The following is a 25,563-nucleotide window of genomic DNA, read 5'->3' as shown; positions in this document are numbered from 1 at the left end:
CTGCTGGAAAAATCATAACCTTAACTAGACAGACCTTTGTTGGCAAAGTAATGTCTCTGCTTTTTAATATGCTATCTAGGCTGGTCATAACTTTCCTTCCAAGGAGTAAGCGTTTTTTAATTTCATGGCTGCAATCACCATCCGCAGTGATTTTGGAGCCCCCAAAAATAAAGTCTGACACTGTTTCCACTGTTTCCTCATCTATTTCCCATGAAGTGATGGGACCAGATGCCATGATCTTAGTTTTCTGAATGTTGAGTTTTAAGCCAACTTCTTCACTCTCCTCTTTCACTTTCATCAAGAGGCTTTTTAGTTCCTCTTCACTTTCTGCCATAAGGGTGGTGTCGTCTGCATATCTGAGGTTATTGATATTTCTCCCGGCAATCTTGATTCCAGCTTGTGCTTCTTCTAGCGTTTCTCATGATGTATTCTGCACGTAAGTTAAATAAGCAGGGTGACAATATACAGCCTTGAGGTACTCCTTTTCCTATTTGGAACCAGTCTGTTGTTTCATGTCCAGTTCTAACTGTTGCTTCCTGACCTGCATACAGGTTTCTCAAGAGGCAGGTCAGGTGGTCTGGTATTCCCATTTCTTTCAGAATTTTCCACAATTTATTGTGATCCATAAAGTCAAAGCCTTTGGCATAGTCAATAAAGCAGAAATAGATGTTTTTCTGGAACTCTCTTGCTTTTGCGATGATCCAGCAGATGTTGGCGGTTTGATCTCTGGTTCCTCTGCCTTTTCTAAATCCAGTTTGAACATCTGGAAGTTCATGGTTCACGTATTGCTGAAGCCTGGCTTGGAGAATTTTGAGCATTACTTTACTAGCGTGTGAGATGAGTACAATTGTGCGGTAGTTTGAGCATTCTTTGGCATTGCCTTTCTTTGGGACTGGAATGAAAACTGACCTTTTCCAGTCCTGTGACCACTGCTGAGTTTTCCAAATTTGCTGGCATATTGAGTGCAGCACTTTCACAACATCATCTTTTAGGATTTGAAATAGCTCAACTGGAATTCCATCACCTCCATTAGCTTTGTTCGTAGTGATGATTTCTAAGGCCCACTTAACTTCACATTCCAGGATGTCTGGCTCTAGGTGAGTGATCACACCATCATGATTATCTGGGTCGTGAAGATCTTTTTTGTATAGTTCTTCTGTGTATTCTTGCCACCACTTCTTAATATCTTCTGCTTCTGTTAGGTCCATATCATTTCTGTCCTTTATCAAGCCCATCTTTGCATGACATGTTCCCTTGGTATCTCTAATTTTCTTAGAGAGATCTCTAATCTTTCCCATTCTATTGTTTTCCTCTATTTCTTTGCACTGATCACTGAGGAAGGCTTTATTATCTCTCCTTGGTATTCTTTGGAACTCTGCATTCAAATGGGTACATCTTTCCTTTTCTCCTTTGCTTTTCACATCTGTTCTTTTCACAGCTATTTGTAAGGCCTCCTCAGACAGCCATTTTGCTTTTTTATTTATCACTGGCTATCGCCAACTCCCAGAATGTAAACTGCATGTGAGCAGGAACTCTATTCTTATTCACTGATGTGTCCCCAGCTCTCAGAATACCATCTGGTCCAGAGAAGGCACTGGATAAGCAGATCTTCCAGAAGTGGCATTTGAGTTGAACTTTAACCAACAAGAGGGGTTTCAATAGGTGAGAAGTGGGGGGAGGAATATTCTAGCAGGAGGAATTAGCTTGGACAGTACAGTATAACTGAGGTCACAAAGTGGCTCACAGATGGAGAAGTGAAAGAACTGGTGGAATTTAACCATTTTAAATTAACTTCATGACAGAAAATAATTTCTGTATGAACAGTATTATATTTTAGGTATTTCAGTGATATTTATGGGCCAATCTAAGTACTTTTAGTGTGATCTAGATCCCAAAGGGGTAAACAGCAAGTTAAGATATATCTGTTAATATCAAGGAGAACAGATTGAATCTAGAAAGTAGGGAAGCTGGGAAATCACTTAATGATGATATATTTTTTTAATGCTTAAATCTTTTTAAATAGTATTTGTTTAAATGGTTTTTTTTTATTGTTGATACTGCTCCACCCTTTGATTTTTCTTTTTCTTTTTTTTTTTTCTTTTTATTTATTTATTTTTATTATTAGTTGGAGGCTAATGGTTTATATCTAAATCATTCCTCTGGAATTAACTCGCTTGCAAGAAATGTTTGATGTCCCACTGTTTCTAATTGCCCTGAATAGGCTGTGATTTTTATGTCTCTATCTTTTATGTCTCTTTTCTCAAACGTAAGCCTCCCCCAGTACTACAACTGATTGAATCAGCTCCGGGATGAATATCAAAAACTGGGCCGTACCCCAGGTGATGTGGGCCCAGATTTTGTTTTGGTCCAGCTTTCAGCCATGTCTTCCCAGTCCATTTCCTGGTACAAAATTTAAAACTTGCTGTCTTAAATGTCTCTGAGGGGAGGCGTCTCTTGTCCTCACCGGGGGAGGGGGTGAATTATGGCATGCATCACAGCTGCCTCAAGTAGGGAGTTCTGTGTGTGCTGAAGAGCAGTTTATCCAAGTTCACCAGGTCTCAATTATTGAGAGGACACAGCAAAGAATTTGAAATTCACAGCCAACTAGAAATGCCCACTTGGCCTCTAAAACAATAAAAGCCCTTGGGTAAGACTATGTTGCTCCTCAGTTGCCTCAGAAAACAGATTAATATGACAATTCCAGGAACTTGGAAATGGAGCTCACCAACCAACCACCCTAGAGGATGCCAACCCACAACACTGCCTGCAACCAACCAGCTGGGTGCTGTGGGTTAGACCAACTCTGGGAACATTTTCAATGCTCACAAAGAGCCTAAGAAGACCAAATAGAAAATGTGGTTAAAAGGGTCCAGTGGCTTTTTTTTTTTTTTTCCTATCATCTTCTTGAAATAAAAACAGACTTCTTTTAATGAAAGCTAGAGAATAACTACTTCCATTCTTGCCATCCAGCAAGGTTTGGGATGAAAACAATTACTTCAGGAAAAAAAAGGATAAAAGGGCAGCACACAAACTATGGAGGCGAGAAAGGGTTAGAAGACAAAAACTCTTAAGCGCAGTCAAAACAAAAACTTGATCAAAGCACACACCTCCCAGTCTTGAAACTTAGTATAAAACTTTGTTGCAGAGAACAAAAGACTCTAGAAGAAAGAATGAAAACAAAAGAATGGCCAAAGGAGAGAGGGGGGCCAGACACTGACATTCTTCCAAGACCAGGAACTAAATTCATCCTAGAAAGAAAGGGCACAAGAGAAAGGCAACTACTAATACAAAAATGGAAATAGAAAATGACTATGACATGTTGGGCCAGGAAGCCAATATGACAATATTTTCTCATAAAGTGATATTCTATTTCATCACCATATGCTTTAGGAAAATCCAATATGTTCCTGACAGACTTCTAACATTTTTTCCCAAGATGGTTAAAGCTTTAGGGAATGTGTCAAAGATACTTTTGAATATTACACGTTGGTAATTCTCTGGTTCATGAATTTTAATAATAGCATTGCAATTCAGTTTGCCAATCACTCTCCCCAGCACTAGCTGATAAAAACATGCAACAGCAGATCCTGTTTGGTTTTGTTCCAGTATACTGTTGAATCTACAAATGGAAATTATTCATATACATATAAATATATGTAAATCTACATATATTATATATATACTTGTAACATTTTTAAGGCAAACGTATGCTAAGATGGGATGTAAACATTATTTGAAAGAATTATTTCAAAATGCTGGTTGATGATATTTTAAAATATTTTAAAATATCACTCACTGGCTATTGCAGAAAGAAGTGAACATTAACGCTTTAATCATTCAGTCATAGATACACTGCTCCAAACTAAATAACACAAATTACTAAGAGAACTAAATGGGAGATTAAAATGAGTCATTTTGTGCCGTCTGCTCTGCACACTTCTATGTGGGAGATGTTATAAGCTATTTCCCAGCCTTTTCCTCACATTCTACCTGTATTTGCATATCTCTAACCAACTGTGGATTTCCAGTAGACTACTGCATCATCACAAATGACTTACTATCCCAGGGATAGCACCCAGTAAGCTATATTATATAAACACTAAACAAGATGCCTTACCATTAATCATGATGTATTAGTGTAAAAATGAAATAATCCACTTTGCCTTTTGTCTGGCTTCCCTTTCTTCTTTTATTTTACTTCTGTCAAAGGCGAACATTATGCTTCAAGACACCTGAGTTTCAAATGTCATCCTCCTTCGTTCTTCCTTTTCCCACTTCACCTTCCCAAGGTTACCAAACTGTTAATTTTCTATTAGTTCGATCACTAATAAAGCTTTTCAATTACATGTCCACTTTCTCTTTCCACTTCCCAAAACCAGACCCTCATCTGCTATAATAAGAGTATCCGGCTTCTGGTTTGGGTTCTCTCCCATTCATTCCTTTTGTTGACAGCTCACAGAACTTTCTAAAGACGCTAGTTCAATCTTGTCACTCCTCTGCTCAAAAACAAAGGTAGCCACTCTTTACAGGATAAAGAGCAAAATTCTATTCTGTAGCCCAGGGCCAGGACAGACAGCCCAGATTCTCGCAGCTGTATCTCCCACTACTTCTCTAAAAGCAGCTCCTTGCGGCAGGTGGGTGCTCTGCCCCCCCAGGATCGCCAGGGGCTGCGTGCTGTGCCTGAGCATCTTCCCCCTCCTCCCACCTGTCTGAATCACTGTTCCCTGTTAGGCCCGGAAAGCTTCCTCAGCCACCTTTGCCCACCGTTCTCTCCACCTGGACACTCTGATGCTACTCAAAGTCTGATGTGTATCACAAGGCTGGAAGACTGCCATGTCACTGTCGAATCTGTAACTGTGTCTTTTATTTTTCCTAAATGGATGTAAGCTTCGTGGGGGTAGGAACCCTTCTATAACACTTATTGAGCACCTGCTGTGTGCAGAACCCGGCTTGAGGTACCACAGAAAGAGGAAGGTATCTTAGTCCATTCAGGCTGCTATATATAACAAACTACCACAGACTAGGTGGCTTATTTTTAAAATAGAAATTTACTTCTCACTGTCTGGAAGCTGCAAGTTAAAGATGAGGATACCAGCATGGTCGGTTCTAGTGAAAGCTTTCCAGGTTGCAGGCTGCAGACTTCTTGTTCTCTCACAGGATGGAAAGGGGCAAGGGAACTCTGAGGAGCTTCTTGTATAAGGGCTCTAGTCCCATTTGTGAGAGCTCCGTCCTCCAGATCTAACCACCTCCCAAACCCCCACCTGCAAATACCATCATCACCTTGGGAGTTCGAATGTCAATATGAATTCTGGGGGACACATTCAGAGCAAAGCAGAAGGGTTACACTGCTTTGGCACTTTATAAAAACAAATACAATATTGTGTACATCATAGCTGCCCAACGTATATTTTGAATGAATTGATTTCCATAACTGATATTTTTAAAATATGATTTTTAGAATTAAGCTTTCAAAGTTAAATCCCATAAATGTCTTTTTCATTTTACAGTAGAGAAACTATGGTAAAGAAAGCAAAAATGTCTTATGAAACCAATGTACTGGTAACAAAGTAAATAGATGTACGTGTTTCTTTTCAGTTCTGCTACTCCAACTGCCAAGGCCTTCTCACCTCTTCAAGAAAAACACTGTATCCTGGATTCAACTTTTCTTTCCACTGGTAATTAATGAATTGCTCTTCTGCCTGAGACATTTTGTAGCTTCAGTCTCCTGTCCAACAAGGCTCTGAGTCATGCTTTCTGATCTTTCATTTTCTCATATGATTCTCCTTATTTAGACCCAATCACAGGAAACCCAAATCCCATGAAACTGGAGCCAAAGTCAAATAAATCAAAATAGATGTTTTCTTACTCCCACAGTTCACATTGCCAGAAAATTCACATTAACAGATAGTTCCTGAGTTTTCCTGATAATTATAAAGATTCCCCCAAATCAGCTTGATTACACACCTCAGCTACTTTCCATTAGACAAAACAGACATATATGCAGGAAAAGTTTATCACGAAGAGATTTTTGGTGCAGTAGGGATTGATAAACCCATGCTTCATCTTCACATCATGTTATTTGGAAGATGAGAAAACGCCAAATGATAAATCTTCACACTTGTTTAGTAGAAAGAAGTGACTCAACACTTAGAAAATCAAACAGTCCAAATAAAAGGTGACTTTAAAATACATCAAATAGTATCAAAAGTGTAGAAAACAAAAAAAACAGATAGACAAAAAAGCGCTAATACATTAACAAAGGTTTCTTTCCTAGCACCTTCATTCATTTATCATACACTCCTGGAGAACTTACTAAGTGCCAGATAGTGTGTTAGGCTTTGAGTTGTGAGACCCTTGTATCAGTTCTCCAAAATTCCATAACTGCATGTGTTAATTTTATGATGAAAAATAAGCTTTCTAACTGTAACATAATTGTGATGGTTAATTTTGTGTGTCATGTTGACTGGGCCACACAGTACCCAGGTATTTGATTAAACATTATTCTGGGTGTGTCTAGAAAGGGTGCTTTATGTTCGTATACATGTAATGTATAATTTATGTAGGGAGGAAGATATCAACTTTTATCTTTAAACATAAAGCTTAAAGAAAATTTGATAATCCTTGAGACTTCATCAAGAATGTGTGTTTATTAAAGGACATTACTCAGAGAAAGAAAATGCACTGAGACTTAAAGAAGATACGTGCAATGTACATATCCGTAAAAGTACTTGTACCCAGAATATATCAAGTATACCTATAAATCTGCATGTAAAAGACAACCCAGTAAAAACTGACAAAAAAACCTGAATAAGCACTTACAAATATCAACTATAATTAAACACATCAAAAGGTGCTGAATGTTATTAGTCATCATGAATATGCAAATTAAAATTATAACCACCTACCACTATGCACACCAGAATGGCTTAAAACTTATAAAGTCTGACAATTCCAAGTGTTGGCAAGAATGTGAAGAAACTGTAATTCTCATGCAGTCTCAGTTCAGTTCAGTTCAGTCGCTCAGTCGTGTCCAACTCTTTGCGACCCCATGAATTGCAGCACGCCAGGCCTCCCTGTCCATCACAAACTCCCGGAGCTTATTCAAACTCATGCCAATTGAGTTGGTGATGCCATCCAGCCATCTCATCCTCTGCCATCCCCTTCTCCTCCTGCCCCCAATCCCTCCAAGCATCACGGTCTTTTCCAATGAGTCAACTCTTCACATTAGGTAGCCAAAGTACTGGAGTTTCAGCTTCAGCATCAGTCCTTCCAATGAACACCCAGGACTGATCTCCTTTAGGATGGACTGGTTGGATCTCCGTGCAGTCCAAGGGACTCTCAACAGTCTTCTCCAACACCACAGTTCAAAAGCATCAATTTTTTGGCACTCAGCTTTCTTCACAGTCCAGCTCTCACATCCATACATGACCACTGGAAAAACCATAGCCTTGACCAGACGGACCATTGTTGGCAAAGTAGTGTCTCTGCTTTTTAATATGCTATCTAGTTTGGTCATAACTTTCCTTCCAATGAGTAAGCGTTTTTTAATTTCATGGCTGCAATCACCATCTGCAGTGATTTTGGAGCCCAAAAAAATAAAGTCTGACACTGTTTCCACTGTCTCCCCATCTATTTCCCATGAGGTGATGGGACCAGATGCCATGATCTTAGTTTTCTGAATGTTGAGCTTTAAACCAACTTTTTCACTCTCCTCTTTCACTTTCATCAAGAGGCTTTTTAGTTCCTCTTCACTTTCTGCCATAAGGGTGGTGTCATCTGCATATCTGAGGTTATTGATATTTCTCCCAGCAATCTTGATTCCAGCTTGTGCTTCCTCCAGCCCAGCGTTTCTCATGAGGTACTCTGCATATAAGTTAAATAAGCAGGGTGACAATATACAGCCTGACATACTCCTTTTCCTATTTGGAACCAGTCTGTTGTTCCATGTCCAGTTCTAACTGTTGCTTCCTGACCTGCATACAGGTTTCTCAAGAGGCAGTTCAGGCGGTCTGGTATTCCCATCTCCTTCAGAATTTTCATGCAGTCTAGTGGTAGTTTAATGATAGCTGGTAAAAACATTTTGGAAAACTGGCATTACCTACCGAAGCTGAGCATTTATATTACCTGTGTGCCAACAACTCTATTCTCAAGCAAATGCCCAAGAAAAATGTGTTCACCAACAGACATGCATAAGAGTGTTCACAGTAGCATAATATATATAGCCAAAACTTCAAAACCATCCAACTGCTCATCAATAGTAGATTCAAAAAATAAACTACATTATTTACAGAAATGAAAAATAACAAATTACTGCTCCTAAAGACAATGACTATAAGCAACACAAACACAATGATTGAAAAAAAGTAGAAACAAGTGAGTAACAACACTAAATGATTTCATTCAGATAAGGCTTGATCAGGCGTAACTAATCTATGGTGCTGGAAGTTCCAACTGTGGTTTCCTTTGTGTGTAGGGATAGAATAGTGAGGCTTCTGGGGTGCTGGTGGTTTTCTGATTGAAGTATTGGTTACACGAGTATTTTTGTGTGGTAAAATTTCATTGAGCTATACATTTGGGATTTAAGCATTTTTCAGTATGTATGTTGTACAACGATTTAACCAAAAGTTTAGGAAGTGGCAGCACACAGTCTGCTAAAGAGCTCTCCTCCTCATACGGCATCTAAGGTTCCATAGAGACAAGGATCTGGCAAAAACCTTAATTCTCATTACTCGCCAACTATAGTGACATTCCACACATTCTTGGTGCTTTTACTAACCACCACCTTTTGGCCTGAGTTGTATTTCTCCACCCATTTCTTCCTGTCAAAATTTCTATTTTCCCTTTAAGAGTGACTAAACAATCCAGTCTTCTTTCTGAAGCATTCTTTGATTTCTTGAGGAAGCATTTTGATCACATTCTCCTGTATCATGTTCCACCGATCGTGTTCACTACATCTTCATAATTCCCAGTATACCATTTTATGGCAACTTTTTTTCCTTTAATTATTAAGTACTTGTGACATTCTGCCTTCTTATTTTAATTATTTTTATTTCCACGCTTTTCACCATTTAAGGGAAAATATTGTATCTCAATCATTTTTTATTAGCATCCTTTCCATTACGTAATCCCTTGGACCTACATATACTATTTATACTTACACACTTTTACACAAATTTACACCTTTAACCCAGTGCTATCCCGGCAACTCCAGTCCTGTGTATCCATACGCCAATTCCTTATCTCCACTAAAATTTCTAAGAGGCATCTTAAACTTCACAAGCCAATCCCCGATTCTTAACCATTCCCCTCAAACCTGTGTCTGTTCCAGTCTCTGAATGAATGGCAACTCCATCAGTTTATCAGGTCAAAAAACCTTAGAGCCATCTTTAACTCATCTCTCTCACTCAACATCCTATATCTGATCCATCAGTAAATCCTGTCAATGGTACCCTCAAAAGAGAACCCGAGGCTGAACCCTTCTGGACACTTCTACACTGGGACCCTGTTTCAACTCACCATCACCTCATGCCTGGAGCAGTGAAATGACCTCTTGCCTGTGACTTTGCTCTTCAGTCTGTTCACACCCTGGCCAGCATATCCTTTGAAAATTCTAAGTCAGGTTACAAGAGTCCTCCACTGGCAATCCTGAAATGGCTTCCCATGCACACAGGTCAAAAGTGTTACTCTACCAGAACCTTCGCTACCAAAAGCATCTCCTACGACTCCTCTCCCAGCTCCTGGTTGACGCCCTGCTTGCCCACCAAACTATTGGTCCATGGCCTTGGGCATAGCTCCGTTCTTGGGAATTCTCACTTGCCATCCCCTTGGCCAGGATTGCTCATCCTTCTTTGAGCCAAGGAGCTCGCTCCTTCACCTGCTTCAAGTCCTTCCTCAGAAACCACCTTCCCCATGAGACAATGAGAGTGTCCCTGGCCAGCCTACCTTAAACTGCAATAACACTCTCCACCCTACTCCTTTTCCTCTTTCCTTACCTAATTTTTCTCCATAGCACTTAACACTGTCTATATCTTATATATGAGCTACCAGGGAAGCCCATGAACATTCTACATGTTTACTTTTTTTTTTCTATCATCTATTTTCACCAACTAAAATATGAGCAGCACAACGTCAGATACGTCACAATGTCAAAAATATATAGCTAATGTGTTCATTGGTGTTTCCCTAGAGTACAGAATAGTGCTTGACACACAGTTGTGGTTGTTCAGTAGCTAAGTCATGTCTGACTCTTTGTGACCCCATGAACTGCAGCATGCCAGGCTTCCCTGTCCTTCACTATCTCCCAGTTCAGTTCAGTTCAGTCGCTCAGTCATGTCTGACTCTTTGCGATCCCATGGAATGCAGCACACCAGGCTTCCCTGTCCATCACCAACTCCAGGAGTTTACTCACACTCATGTCATTGAGTCGGTGATGCCATCCAACCATCTCATCCTCTGTTGTACCCTTCTCCTCCCACCTTCAAAATTTCCCAGCATCAGGGTCTTTTCCAATGAATCAGTTCTTCGCATCAGGTGGCCAAAGTACTGGATTTTCAGCTTCAGCATCAGTCCTTCCAATGAATATTCAGGACTGATTTCGTTAGGATGGACTGGATGGATCTCCTTGCAGTCCAAAGGACTCTCAAGAGACTTCTCCAACACCACAGTTCAAAAGCATCAATTCTTCTGCGCTCAGCTTTCTTTATGGCTGCAGTCACCATCTGCAGTGATTTTAGAGCCCCAAAAGATAAAGTTTTTCACTGTTTCCACTGTTTCCTGATCTATTTGCCATGAAGTGATGTGACCCAATGCCATGATCTTAGTTTTCTGAATGCTGAGTTTTAAGCCAACTTTTTCTATCTTCTCTTTTACTGTCATCAAGAGGCTCTTTAGTTCTTCTTCACTTTCTGCCATAAGGGTGGTGTCATCTGCATATCTGAGGTTATTGATATTTCTCCCAGCAATCTTGATTCCAGCTTGTGCTTCATCCAGTCCAGCATTTCTCATAATGTACTCTGCATATAAGTTAAATAAGCAAGGTGACAATATACAGCCTTGATGTACTCCTTTCCTGATTTGGAACCAGTCTCTTGTTCCATGTCCAGTTCTAACTGTTGTTTCTTGACCTGCATAACAGATTTCTCAGGAGGCAGGTCAGGTGGTCTGTTATTCCCATCTTTTTTTAAATTAATTAATTAATTTATTTTAATTGGAGGCTAATTACTTTACAATATTGCAGTGGTTTCTGCCATACATTCACATGAATGAGCCATGGGTGCACATGTGTTCCCCATCCTGAATCCCCTCTCTCCTCCCTCCCCATCCCATCCCTCTGGGTCATCGTAGTGCACCAGCCCTGAGCACCCTGTTTCATGCATCAAACTTGGACTGGCGATCTGTTTCACATATGATAATATACATGTTTCAATGCTGTTCTCTCAAATCATCCCACCCTCGCCTTCTCCCACAGAGTCCAAAAGACTGTTCTTAACATCTGTGTCTCTTTTGCTGTCTCTCATATCGTTACCATCTTTTAAATTCCATATATATGCATTAATATACTGTATTGGTGTTCTTCTTTCTGAATTACTTCACTCTGTAAAATAGGCTCCAGTTTCATCCACCTCATTAGAACTGATTCAATGAATTCTTTTTAATGGCTGAGCAATATTCCATTGTGTATATGTACCACAGCTTACTTATCCATTCGTCTGTCAGTAGACATCTAGGTTGTTTCCATGTCCTAGCTATTGTAAACAGTGCTGCGATGAACATTGGGGTGCACGTGTCTCTTTCAGATCTGGTTTCTTCGGTGTGTATGCCCAGGAGTGGGATTGCTGGGTCATATGGCAGTTCTATTTCCAGTTTTTTAAGGAATCTCCACACTGTTCTCCATAGTGGCTGTACTAGTTTGCATTTCCACCAACAGTGTAAGAGGGTTCCCTTTTCTCTGCACCCTCTCCAGCATTTATTGCTTGTAGACTTTTTGATAGCAGCCATTCTGACCAGCATGAGATGGTACCTCATTGTGGTTTTGATTTGCATTTCTCTGGTAATGAGTGATGCTGAGCATCTTTTCATGTGTTTGTTAGCCATCTGTATGTCTTCTTTGGAGAAATGTCTGTTTAGTTGTGGCCCATTTTTTGATTGGGTTGTTTATTTTTCTGGAATTGAGCTGCAGGAGCCGCTTATATATTTTTGAGATGAATTCTTTGTCATCTGCTTCATTTGCTATTATTTTCTCCCACTCTGAAGGCTGTCTTTTCACCTTGCTTATAGTTTCCTTCATTGTGCAAAAGCTTTTAAGTTTAATTAGGTCACATTTGTTTATTTTTGCTTTTATTTCCAATATTCTTGGAGGTGGGTCATAGAGGATCCTGCTGTGATTTATGTCGGAGAGTGTTTTGCCTGTGTTCTCCTCTAGGAGTTTTCTAGTTTCTGGTCTTACATTTAGATCTTTAATCCATTTTGAGTTTATTTTTGTGTATGGTGTTAGAAAGTGTTCTAGTTTCATTCTTTTACAAATGGTTGACCACTTTTCCCAGCACCACTTGTTAAAAGATTGTCTTTTCTTCATTGTATATTCCTGGTATTCCCATCTTTTTAAGAATTTTCTACAGTTTGTTGTGATCCACACAGTCAAAGGCTTTGGCGTAGTCAATAAGGCAGAAGTAGATGTTTTTCTGGAACTCTCTTGCTTTTTTGATGATCCAGTGGATGTTGGCAATTCAATCCTTGTTCCTCTGCCTTTTCTAAATCCAGTTGGAACATCTGGAAGTTCACAGTTCACATACTGTTGAAGCCTGGCTTGGAGAATCTTGAACTTTACTAGCGTGTGAGATGAGTGCAATTGTGCAATAGTTTGAGCATTCTTTGGGATTGCCTTTCTTTGGGATTAGAATGAAAACTGACCTTTTCCAGTCCTGTGGCCACTGCTGAGTTTTCCAAATTTGCTGGCACATTGAGTGCAGCACTTTCATCGCATCATCTTTTAGGATTTGAAATAGCCTCAACTGGAATTCTATCACCTCCACTAGCCTTGTTCATAGTGATGCTTCCTAAGGCCCACTTGACTTCACATTCCAGGATGCCTGGCTCTAGGTGAGCGATCACACCATCATGATTATCTGGAACATGAAGATCTTTTTTGTATAGTTCTTCTGTGTATTCTTGCTACCTCTTCTTAATATCTTCTACTTCTGTTAGGTCCATACCATACCTTTATTGAGCCCATCTTTGCATGAACTGTTCTCTTAATATCTCTAATTTTCTTGAAGAGATCTCTAGTTTTTCCCATTCTATTGTTTTCCTCTATTTCTTTGCATTGATCACTGAGGAAGGCTTTATTATCTCTCCTTGCTATTCTTTGGAACTCTGCATTCAAATGGGTATATCTTCCCTTTTCTCCTTTGCCTTTGGCTTCTCTTCCTTTCACAGGTATTTGTAAGGCCTCCTCAGACAACCATTTTGCCTTTTTGCATTTCTTTTTCTTGGGGATGGTCTTGATCACTGCCTCCTGTACAATGTCACAAACTCCATCCATAGTTCTTCAGGCACTCTATCAGATCTAATCCCTTGAATCTATTTTTCACTTCCACTGTATAATTGTAAGGGATTTGATTCAGGTCATACCTGAATGGTCTAGTGGTTTTCCCTATTTTCTTCAATTTAAGTCTCAATTTGGCAATAAGGAGCATCCCAGAGTTTACTCAAACTCATGTCCATTGAGTTGGTGATGCCGTCCAACCATCTCATCTTCTGTTGCCCCCTTCTCCTCCTGCCCTCAATCTTTCCCAGCATCAGGGTCTTTTCCAATGAGTCAGTTCTTTGCATCCGGTGGCCAAAGTATTGGAGCTTCAACTTCAGCATCAGTCATTTCAGTGAATACTCAGGGTTGATTTCCTTTAGGATTGACCGGCTTGATCTCCTTGCTATCCAAGGGACTCTCAAGAGTCTTCTCCAGCATCACAATTCAAAAGCATCAATTCTTGGTGTTCAGCCTTCCTTACGGTCATAAGCATAAAAGTACTCTATTTGCATCACACACTTAAATAGATTGCAGGTTCCCCATAGCTTTCCAACTAACATTTGTGCAGCACTTACTCCTTGCCAGGCACAGATCCTTGGACTTCCTTCCAGAAGGTCATCAGAAAGTCCAGGGTACTTTCCACTGTCTATCATGCCCAGTATCATGGTTAAGTCATTCCCCTTTATAAAATGCTATGATGTAGATTACAACAGTCACTGCTTACTCAAATTATCCAGACTGCCCAAATAATTTATATTAATCATAGACTCATACAATAGGATGATAAAGGGAATTCTAAAAACCATCCAGTTCAGTTCTATATATTTGACTGATAAGGAAACCAAAGCCAAAGAATAAACAACATGCCACATAGGTCACCCACAAAAAAAGCTGTAGTGTAGGACCATAAACCAGTCCTCACTCATCTATCCTACTGATAATACAGTAACTATTAAGCAGACATTGAGAAGCAACACATGGAGCAACTTAAAGGAACAAATCCACAGCCAGAGACTCCTGGATTGAAATGTGTGCTGCAAAATACACACCGGCATCACTTAAACTTTCAGAACCTCAATTTCTCTTCTGTAAAATGGGAATAATATCAATTCAGATTTAAATGATATAGGTGAAGGACTTTGAGTTGTGCTAAACATAGTAAGCACTCAACAAGGAGATATATGTTCATCTTTATTACGTGTTACACAGATACTATGTAGAAACCATAGTAAACACCGTGTTAGCCTCCCAGAGCTAGAAATGTTGGTTCACCAGTTCCAATGCAGAATTGTGCAATAGAGCTTCACAGACCACAAAGAACTGCCTTCACTGGCTGTCTTTGGGGTTACTATTCCAAGTTTAGAAATTGTGAAGACAGAAAACTGCTGAACCCAGTGAAATGCCAGATGTTCAAAACAGAATTGTTTTCCAGTCAATTCTGGATGGATATTGATCATTAAAACCTTTCTCAATAATATCTGCAGATGACTAAATCTAAATATTCTTAAATAGAGATAAAAATCCTGGATTTCTCTGTGTATTTCCACTCAGACTTTACCAATTATAATGCTCGGCGCTAAAGACATTTTTGCTAGTGTGTTACAACCACACAATTAGTACCCTTTTCTCCTCCCTGAAAGAGTCTACATTTCTGACACAGCCAGAGGAAACAAAGCAATTTTATTTTTAAACTACCATTGTTTTTAGTTCCTTTGTCCACAAAACCATAATGAGATACATACAGAGTATCCAATTTTAGATTTGGTGGGCTACCAGGGTATTTTCTTTCAGAAGAAAAAAATTAGAGGAAATCACTGTGCAAATAATCATGTCCCTCTGTGTACTGTGCCGCTAACCAGCAGGCAATATAAATACTTTTGTCACTCCCAAGGCTTTGTCATAGAAACCACCATAACTGAGGCGGGTCCTATAGAAACTGTGTATTCCTCAGGACCTTCCAAAATGGAAACATCTGGCTTGAATAAGTTAAAAAGGCAAGAAGAATTTACTCAAGGATGATAGGCTTAGTTTTTTAATTTTACTACAGAAATTTAGCAAAAGAGAGAAAACAAAAAATCTGAGAATTTTAAAGAAAGAGGACTCTGGCAGTAATTCAGTTCAGCTAAGTCAGAGTTCAGTTTTTCAGTAAAAATGTTGTGAAGGTGGGGAACCCCAACCAAAGCTCAAGTGTTAAGTCATTCCTGACCATTGGCTATGAATACCGCTGGTTCCATAACTTCCTGTTTTGTTTTGACTTGCAAGTACCACTGATGCACTGTCTTATTTTGCAGAAATAGGAATTTTTTAAAATATATTGCATAAGTACTTTTAAACTACTTGTAAGTACACATAACCAACACAATTCTGTAAAGCATTTATCCTTCAATTAAATAAATTAATTTTTTAAATATATATATATATATATATATATATATATATATATATAGTGTGGTGTGTATGTGTGTACGCTCAGCTGTGTCTGACTCTTCACAGCCCCATGGGCTGAAACCCATCAGGCTCCTCTGTCCATGGAATTCTCCAGGAAAGAACACTGGAGTTGATTGCCATTCCCTTCTTGAGGGGATCTTCCTGACCCAGGGATCAAACCTGCGTCTCTTGCATCTCCTGCATTGGAAGACAGATTCTTTACCACTAGCACCACCTAAGAATCCCCATACATATATATGATATATATATATAATGAAAAGATTAGAGGCTATGAATCCATTCTTCGCTGTCTTGGTTTAGGTAAATAAATAATAATAACATTCGGGGAGGAGATCATTAATCAAGAGCAATTCTCTCTTGCCTCGCTGTTGGTTAAGCTAGAAGAGTGGGTCTCTCCTCTCCTTGGACCTCTAGAATATACACAAGCTAATACATTTACTAGAGTTTTTCAAACACACATACTATCTCCATGGATCCTTATGCAAGTTCCGAGAAGGAGGAAGAAACCTGTAAGAAAGAACATTTACGGGACAGAGGCTCGGCCAGGCACAGCCCCAGGTGTTCACAGTTAGCTTCTCAGCTGCCCTTTGAAGCTGGCACCAGCAGCTCCCTGTAGACACGAAAACTGAGCAGCCATGAGATGAAGTAATTCAGTCCAGGAGTGTGGAGTGAGTGCTGGAGCTGGGCTGTCGGACTGTTTTCACTGCATACACCACCAAATTAGGACCTGCCAGATTTAGACCTTCCGCCACCACTGTCCTAGCTCTAGGAAAAACCACACTTGAAGTTTACTGTTTAAGTGCAGTGAGATAGAAATTTCAGGAGAGACAAGGAAGAAACAAGGTGAGGAGAGAAGAGGCAGGAGAGTTGGAGAGGAGATGTGGGACTAGAATCTCCGACCTTCTAATGTTGAAGGTTTTGTAAGGTGGCCAAGCTGCTCAAGAAGTCAGGGAGAAAATAAGTTCTCTCCCTGCAAAGCAATTTTTTCCAGAAAAAAAGAGCACCATGAACAGCCGTCTTTTCTCCAGAAGACTGGAGTGTTTTTCCCTCAGGTCAATGACCATCACATAACAGATCATATATTTATTTTTGTTATGGCCCCTGGCAAGCTGAGAATCACATTTACAGCTCAATTTTATTAACCCTGTTGAACCTTCCAGTCTAAATATTTATTCTATCTGTTTACCTGACCTTGCCTTGGTATATTTATATATTCTCAGATACTAATTTTTAACTATTTTGTTAGCTTGTAATTATACATACTTATCGACAAACTCAATTCCTATATAATCAATAAATTATTGCACACATTTGATCACTCTCTCTACTACTATACTGTTAGTATATATAGATCTTCTTTGACTAAGTAAATATGCTGACTTCGCGTTATGGATTTTACTGATTATATTCAAGTTATTTTCCCTGTATTCAATCAACAAATGTTTAAGGTTCTACTACACGACAGGCACTTAGTTATGTGTTAGGCTCCCAGTGGAAGCAACATACACATAGTCTCTGTTTTCAGGAAGATACTGCAATTGTCCCACTAATAACATGCAGTAAAGAGTACAAGGAAGAAGTAGACAGTTGGTAGAAGCACCCGTAATCGTAGACTTGAGCTAATTTGGTGGGTGGCCAGGATTGTCCCGGATGTGTGACATTTGAACTGAGACTTATAGGCATAACAAAGAGAGCAGAGAAGTAGAGAAAGACTGCAATTGGGAAGCACTTCAACCAAAGAAACACAGGCAAGGCTCTCAGGGGCAAAGCTGTGGCTTCCATCCGTGGCTTCCATCCAACCTGAAAGGCCAGTGTGATCAGAGCCTTAACAGCAAGAGAAGGATGTGGTCTTGAGGAGAGACAAGCCATGTTAAAGACTTTACTCTTTGTTGAAAGAATAATGACAGGATATTAAACAACTTGCTCAAAGTCACTCAGCCAGTAAATAAAGCAAATATGTGCAGCAAATATTAGTAATGTAGCTTGTAGCCAACAATCAGCATTAAGGAAAAGTCTGGAACAACCATAATCATCACATTAGTGCTTTCGCATATAGATCATTATCAAATTTGCTATGAAATCGAAAACAGAATCATGTTAAATAGTTATTGCTAAATTTACTATTACATATCCCAGTTTACAAATGAGAAAACTGATGCTCAGAGAAATTAAGTCATTTGCTTGAGATGCACTAAGAAAAGTAGCAAAACTGGGACTAGAAATCTGCACTATTGACTCAAAAATCTTGTATTCTCCCCATGAAGCATGCCCCCCATGTTGTTTATCTGGTTCTTTAAATACATTTCAAGACCAGGTCCCAAGGAGTAAATTTGTGGGTGTAAACTTTTATATAAAGCTGGCCTGAGCACCATTCTTGAGCATATAAATGACAACGGAAGAGAATACATGAAGTAGACTTTGTAAATTATCTTAATAATTTTACTCTATCTCATGTATTCTGCCTGCAGATGTAGGAGACACAGGAGATCTGGGTTCGAACCGTGGGTCAGGAAGATCCCCTGGAGTAGGAAACGGCAACCCACTCCACAATTCTTGCCCGGAAAATCCCATGGACAGAGGAGCCTGGTTGGCTATAGTCCATGGGGTTACAAAGAGTCAGACATGGCTGAACCACTGAGCACGCAATAAATAAAAAGTCATTATTTAGATTATTCATGCAAATGCATGAACAATCTTGAATTTTTACAAAAGAACAAAAACAAAACATCTTTCATCATTGAACAGCAACTTGAAATTTGTTACACTTAAGATGTTATGAAATCTAGGCAAACAGATTTACATGCTTTGATTTTAAAAAGCAATCACTTCTGGGTGGAATTGATTATTCTCGCTCCTATCCCTAACTAGAGCAAAGGAATATTTGAAGGGGATGTCAAGAAATTGATTCCTCTTTTCACATAAACAGCGTTCTTGTCCCACCCCCCAAAAAGTAGCTTCAAACAATGTCAAAAAACGTAAACAGAGTTTTATCAAAATGGCACTCAAAGATAAAGGAGAAGAAAGTCTCATGAGAATAAAGGAGCCACAGAAGAGAGAGAAGTGTCCCCTGAAAGTCACTCAGCTCCAGAGGCTGAAACGGTCTCAGCTTCTCAGCAGCAAGAGTTTCTGTACTGCCGTGAGGCGTGCTACCCCCAGCAGGGCCCCGTCATCCTCCTGTGAGTCACCTTCCTTCCCCACTCAACCCACCAGCATTTGTTGAGCATCCCTGGGCACCAGGGGATAATGGGCACGTGACCCTGGACTTGGTCTCTGTCATCTTTGACCAGCAGGGTTCACAAAGCGCTCTGTCACATCCTATTCTCTACTGTCCGTGCGTGCTGTCACGCAGTCACGTCTGCCTCTTTGCGACCCGCTGGACTGTAGCCCACCAGGCTCCTCTGTCCATGGGATTCTCCAGGCAAGAATATTGCCATTTCCTCCTCCAGGGGATCTTTCCCAACCCAGGGATTGAACCTGGGTCCCCTGTGACTCCTGCACTGCCAGGCAGACTCTTTACCACTGAGCCACCGGGAACACCCTCTCTCTCGTCCAGGGCTATCCACTTTGTCCTCTAGTCTGGGTCTTTCCCACTCACACCCCTGCTTACTAACACGTCTGCCTGGTCCTCGCTCTGGTCCCTTCACAGCTTCTCTAGACCTCTAGGCCCATGGCCTCAGTTCCTTGAGCTCTCCATAGCTGTTCTTGGTGGTAGCCCCTTCCTTCTGTAATAACTCTACTACATTCCTCTATTCATATTCAGGAGCGAAGACCTGACTGGCCTAGTGAATAACCCCCGTTTCAATTCGGACACAGCTGTTTCCACCAGGCCCCACCAGTGACTACTTGCCAGGCTGTGGATTTGCTACCCTCACTTCAGGCAGTCACTGCTCTCCCTGCAAAGCTGCAGCTGAGGGAGAGACACAGCGTGAAGAAGTAACAGGGCACAGAACACGGGGCAAAGCTCCCATCTGATGTCTGGGTTCAAGTCCCAGCAGCGCCATTCATCAGCTGGGGGACTGTGGGCATGTTAACGCCTCCTCCATCAAAGGAGGGTGACTATTAACGCCTATCTCACTGAGCTGTTGTGAGGAGTAAAAAGCACATGAAAATCAACTGAGCACTGTATTTAGGGCCTAGGAAGGGCTCCGTAAGTGTCAGCTATTACGATCCTCAGCAGGTGGCCACGAGCAGGCCAACTGCCCTTGACTGGAAACTGCAGGCCCAGAGGAGCTCATCGTTGCTGACCTGCTCATCACAAGTCTGCAATCTCTTCAACCTCAGCTATGCCTGTCAGCTCACTAACGGGCCTTTTTAAGTATGAGAGATGATTTGGGATTTTTTTTTTCCTGTCTAAATTATTTTCACGTGACAAATTTAAATTCCCAAAATTAATGTACATTATGTGAGCACCTTCTGGAACAGGCTGTCAAAAGCACCCTTCTTCATCTGAACATTCTATGAGATATTAATGGCTGAGTTTAAGGAGGTTTTCTACAGTTGTTTAGGCACTTGGGTGTGTGTGCGTGTTTTAATAAGAACTCCCACATCATTATGTGACCCATAAAGATCTAGAGGAATTATCTGCTGGCCTGGAAAATTAGCTTATCTAAGCCTGGCTCAAACAGACCAAGTCAGTCATATAAGAACTAATTAAATATTTTCATTTGAATCAACAATTGTAACTGTTATATAACAGTACAGAAATGGATATTGTCCAATGCAGGGCAATCTCTGACCCCATCTAAACTGGGCTAGCTATGAAATGGCCTGTTGAGTAGCTGAACTTGAGATGATATGCAGTCAATACATCCTTGGTGTCCAACTCCAGGGCATGCCATTCCCACTGTGTTCTAGAATACCATGACAGAACCCTTCTAAAGTCTAGACTCTCCAGAAAGTCTGCTAGGGAAGGGAAGAGAACCCAGCTCTAGGGCTGGGGGTGGTGGTTTAGTTGCTCAGTCATGTCTGACTCTTGCAGCCCCACGGACTGGAGTCCCCCCAGGCTCCTCTGTCCATGGGATTTCCCAGGCAAGAATCTGGAGCGGGTAGCCATTTTCTTCTCCAGGGGATCTTCCTGACCCAGGGATCGAACTCACGTCTTTTGTGTTGCAGGTATTCTCCTGCATTGCAGGCGTATTCTTTACCAACTGAGCCACCGGAGAAGCCCAAAAAGTTGAGGGGGGAAGACTTCCCTGGTGGTCCAGTAGTTAGGAATCTGCCTCGGAATGCGGGGGATGCAGGTTCGATCCCTGGTAGGGGAACTGAGATCCTACATGCTGCAGGGCAACGAAGCCTGTGTGCCACACCTGGGGCTGGAGGGTTTCTAATTCACCGAATGACGTTTGTCCAGAGCTTGAAGCACAGTGCTCCAACATTAACATAAAGCCTTAAGTTCACACACTGGATTATAATTCCCATTTTCAATTCTTTCAACAGTACAGGACATGAGCTCGTAAACACATATGAAGGCTCCTATTTCCCTCTTCAGCCTCATCTCACGCCAACACCCTCACCCTATCCTGGTTTAATTCAGCCCCTCTGCCTCCCTTCTGTGCCCAGCACACGCCAAGGTTTCTCCCCACTCAGGGGCTCAGTCCTATGTGAGTCTTCTCCCTTACTGTCCACCTGAGATTCCTCCTGATGTCCAACTCATTATTTCCTATGTTTCCTATGCAGCACTTACCATGATTTTAATTATTTTATTTATAAGCTTATTGGGCTATGATATCTCTGTCCCTAGACTAAAGGCTTTATGAAAGCAAGAACCATCTTTATTTTATTTACTGTTAGGGCTCCAACATTTAGCCCAATGCCTGGCCCACCAGAGGGTCTCAATAAATACTTGCTGATTAAGGACTGGAGGAAAAATCTATTTATTCCCCCGTGCCACAGGGGAATGAACAGGTGTTTTGTTCTTTAAATGGGTAAACTGTATGATAAGGAAATTATATGCTATGTGAATTGTATCTTAAAAAAACCGTTCCCAGAAAAACCAAAAACTTACAGTTAGTTTAAGCTCAGAACTTTGGCATTCTTAATACATCTATGACATGTAACTCTCTTTCATGTACAAGTAGCTCCTTAGGAACAAGGAAGAATCATGATGGGACCAAAAAAAAGGGGAATTGCTGCACACTGGTGATTAAAGCACAGACCAGTCCTTATTGGAAACTGGAGATCAACAACCCCAATTAGAGGATAACTGATAACATGTTTATCCAGCGAGTTCATCCTGCCTGCTCAGCCTTTGGTAGACCAGAGACTTGGCAAAAGCTCAAGGGGAAAGTGGACTTTGCTTCTTTTGTAATAGGATCAAAGTGATGCTTGGTTTAGGGGATGGAAGAGGGATTTTCTTCTTGTCTTCTCCCCATGAAACTTGCTCAAAAGCATTCAAATGTTTAAAATTTGATTACAGAAAAGCTTCTATTTTATTTTTGCTTGTATCTCTGTACCGTTTGAATGGGCTTCCCTGGTGGCTCAGTGGTAAAGAACCCACCTGCCAATGCAGGAGACATGGGTTCAATTCCTGGGTTGGGAAGATCCCTTGGAGAAGGAAATGACAACCTACTCCAGTATTATTGCCTGGGAAATCCCATGGACAGAGGAGCCTGGTGGACTACAATCCATGGGGTCACAAAAGAGTCAGACACAACTCAGTGACTAAGCAGCAACAACAAAAAAATCCAACTGAATCCTGGCAAACCAGTTTGTACTTACCATTTAAGCTTCTTATTCAAAGTAATCTTGTGCTGAACAGGTAAGTATATGTCTCAAGCTGGACTGTACTTGAGCCCCCTGTATGATGAGAATAACAGAATGTCCCAATTAACTTAAAATAACCCAGTTGATGGCTCAGATGATAAAGAATCTGCCTGCAACATGGGAGACCCGGATTCAATCCCTGGGTCAGAAAGATCCCCTGGAAAAAGAAATGACTACCCATTCCAGTATTCTTGCCTGGAGAATTCTATGGACAGAGGAGCCTGGCGGGCTACTGTCCATGGGGTCAGAATGAGTTGGGCATGACTGAGTGACTAACACACACACAACCCAGCTGGAGGCAGGCTTCTTAGGAAATGGCTATCCTTCCCACTTGCAGATAGAGGCACTTACGGGATTATGGGAGATCTCTTATGGACCCTTATGGTTTCCAAAAATCCTTTCTGGTCAGAGATGGGCACTGACAAATTGAACCATCAATGGCAACTAATATAATAAATTGGGTGCTAGTAACTCCTTGTTCCATCCCTCAACAGCAAAGTCCCCTGGCTTCAAGGAGTCAAGTCTTTGATGGAGACTCTTTGGCTCATTCTTGCTATGTTTCTTGCTGGGTACAGAATATAGGGGAAGGGGAAATTTCCTTCATAATACTAACAGTTTCTGAAAGATTAAGATACTACTCAGATGAGCATCTCCAGAGATCCTGTAACAGGCAAAAATAACAAGCGGTTTCAGATTTTAAAAACCTGGAACTGAATTTTAGCTCCATAAGACTATATATGATACAGGCAAGTAATTTAACCTTTGAAAAACAAAGCAAGTTTTTTAACCTTTGTTTACCTATTGTACGACGGGAAGAGGAATATCTACCACCTCATTTGGGCTATTTTATGGCTCAAGTAAAACAGAACCTATCTATCACAATACCTGGCACAAAGACAGCACCCAGCATGGTTTTTTTAATTTTTACTGGAGTCCAGTTGCTTGACAATGTTGTGTTAGTTCCTGCTGCACAACAAAGTGAATCAGTTCTTTGTATATACAGGTGCAGCTCCTCTTTTTAGATCGCCTTCCCGTGCAGGTCACCACAGAGCATGGAGTAGAGGCCCCTGTGCTGTCCACTAGGATCTTGTCACTTACCTATTTCACACACACTAGTGTATATATGTCAACTGCAATCTCCCACTTCATCCCGCCCTCTCCTCCCCCGCCCCATGGCATCTATAAGGCTGTTCTCTGCACGTGTCTCTAGTTCTGCTTTGCAAGTACGTTCATCTGTACCATTTTTCTAGATTCCACATATAAGCAGTATCACACAACATTTGTTTTCTCTTTCTGATTTATTTCCCTCTGGATGACAGTCTCTAGGTCTTAGATAGTGCTCAGTATGCTTTAGTTGTTACTGGTATTCCAACAGAAAGCTCTGTTTAGAATGATATGGTGAGTGTGTGTGCTCCATCGTGTCTGACTCTTTGTGACCCCATGGACTGTAGCCCACAAGTCTCCTCTGTCCACGGAACTTTCCAGGTAAGAATACTGGAATGAGTTGCCATTTCCTACTCCAGGGGATCTTCCCAACCCAGGGATTGAACCCATACCTCTTGTGTCTCCTGCACTGGCAGGCAGAGTCTTCACCACGGCACCACCTAGAAAGCCCCATAAAAAAAATCTCATGATGCTCAATAATTAAATTATAACCCTCTGAAAATCAGTTTCCTCATTTTTAAAATAAAAATAGTATCTATAGCAAAAGTAAGCATGAAATAAGAAAATACATGTAACTGCTTTGTAAGTTATATGGCTGCATTAACCTTATTTAATAGTTTTGGCATTGGTGTTATCAGTACCATAATACTTGAAGCAATCATAACTGTTGTCATATACATACACATGCAAAATCCACAACCAGTTCTCAATTTTCAGCCTCAGGATTAAAGATGATGAAGATACTGTGTTTTGTTTCCTAAAGAGAAAAAAAGAAACACACGAAAGAAAAGATTGTTAGGGAATGAAATGGCATGCTACTGGTTAATTTTTAAAAGGTTAAATTCAGTTAAAATTTTCAACCTCACATTTTGCAATAATGAGCAATAGAGGGAAATAAGTCTAATATATTTATGCATATGCAAGCAGAGTAACACAGCTGGATTTAGCTGTAAGAAGGATGCTGCATCCTGTTAGTTTCTCTACAGGAAAAGTAAGAGATAATATGACAAAATAAAGATAAGACCATAAAGAACAACACCATGCCTCTTGCTCTCAATAGCCTGATCCCTGGAAACAAGCACCAAAGCATCTCCATGGCAAAGAACTGACCTATTTTGGTGGCTGGAGGAAGGCGTTCTCAAACTTGAGCAGGCACCAGAATCATATGGAGGGTTTGTTAAAACACAAACTGCTGGGCCCTTATCTTTTTGATAATAGCCAACCTAACAGGTATGAAGTGGTATCTCATTATGGGTTTGATTTGCATTTCTGTGGTGATTAGTGACATTTGAGCACTTTTTCATTTACCTATTGGCCATCTGCACATCTTCTTTGGAAAAACATTTATTCAGCTTCTTTGCCTATTTTTAATTGGATCATTTGCTTATTTTGCTACTGCGTTATATGAGGTTTTTCTTTCTATGTTTGGACATTACAAGATAAGGATCTTTTGTGGTTCCATACCAGTTTAGGATAGCTTTTTTCTATTTCTATAAAAAAAAATGCTATTGAAATTTGCAGAGGAATTGCATTGACTCTGTAGATCATTTTGGGTAGTATGGACATTATCACAATATTATTTCAAATCTAAGAACACAGGACAGCTTTCCATTTATTTGTACATTCTTCAATCTCTTTCATCAGGGTCTTACACTTTTCAGTGT

The 25,563-nt window shown here is 40.6% G+C and overlaps 1 long non-coding RNA gene across 2 annotated transcripts in view; it reads right to left on the bottom strand.

The window, feature by feature from the left end:
• The window catches only part of LOC122427079, a 168,428-nt gene that overhangs the window by 95,997 nt on the left and 46,868 nt on the right, over positions 1–25,563 (bottom strand). For both annotated transcript variants that reach the window (XR_006265349.1, XR_006265350.1), the window contains 2 exons: positions 24,582–24,656; positions 22,691–22,768 (listed from right to left, as the gene is read on the bottom strand). This is a non-coding gene — a long non-coding RNA (uncharacterized LOC122427079). The remainder of the gene's footprint in view (positions 1–22,690; positions 22,769–24,581; positions 24,657–25,563) is intronic.

Source organism: Cervus canadensis, chromosome 25 (genome assembly GCF_019320065.1).
Source record: "Cervus canadensis isolate Bull #8, Minnesota chromosome 25, ASM1932006v1, whole genome shotgun sequence".
Lineage (NCBI taxonomy): Eukaryota > Metazoa > Chordata > Mammalia > Artiodactyla > Cervidae > Cervus > Cervus canadensis.
The sequence above is the reverse complement of the archived record's forward strand: the minus strand, read 5'-3'. Positions and strand labels throughout refer to the sequence as shown.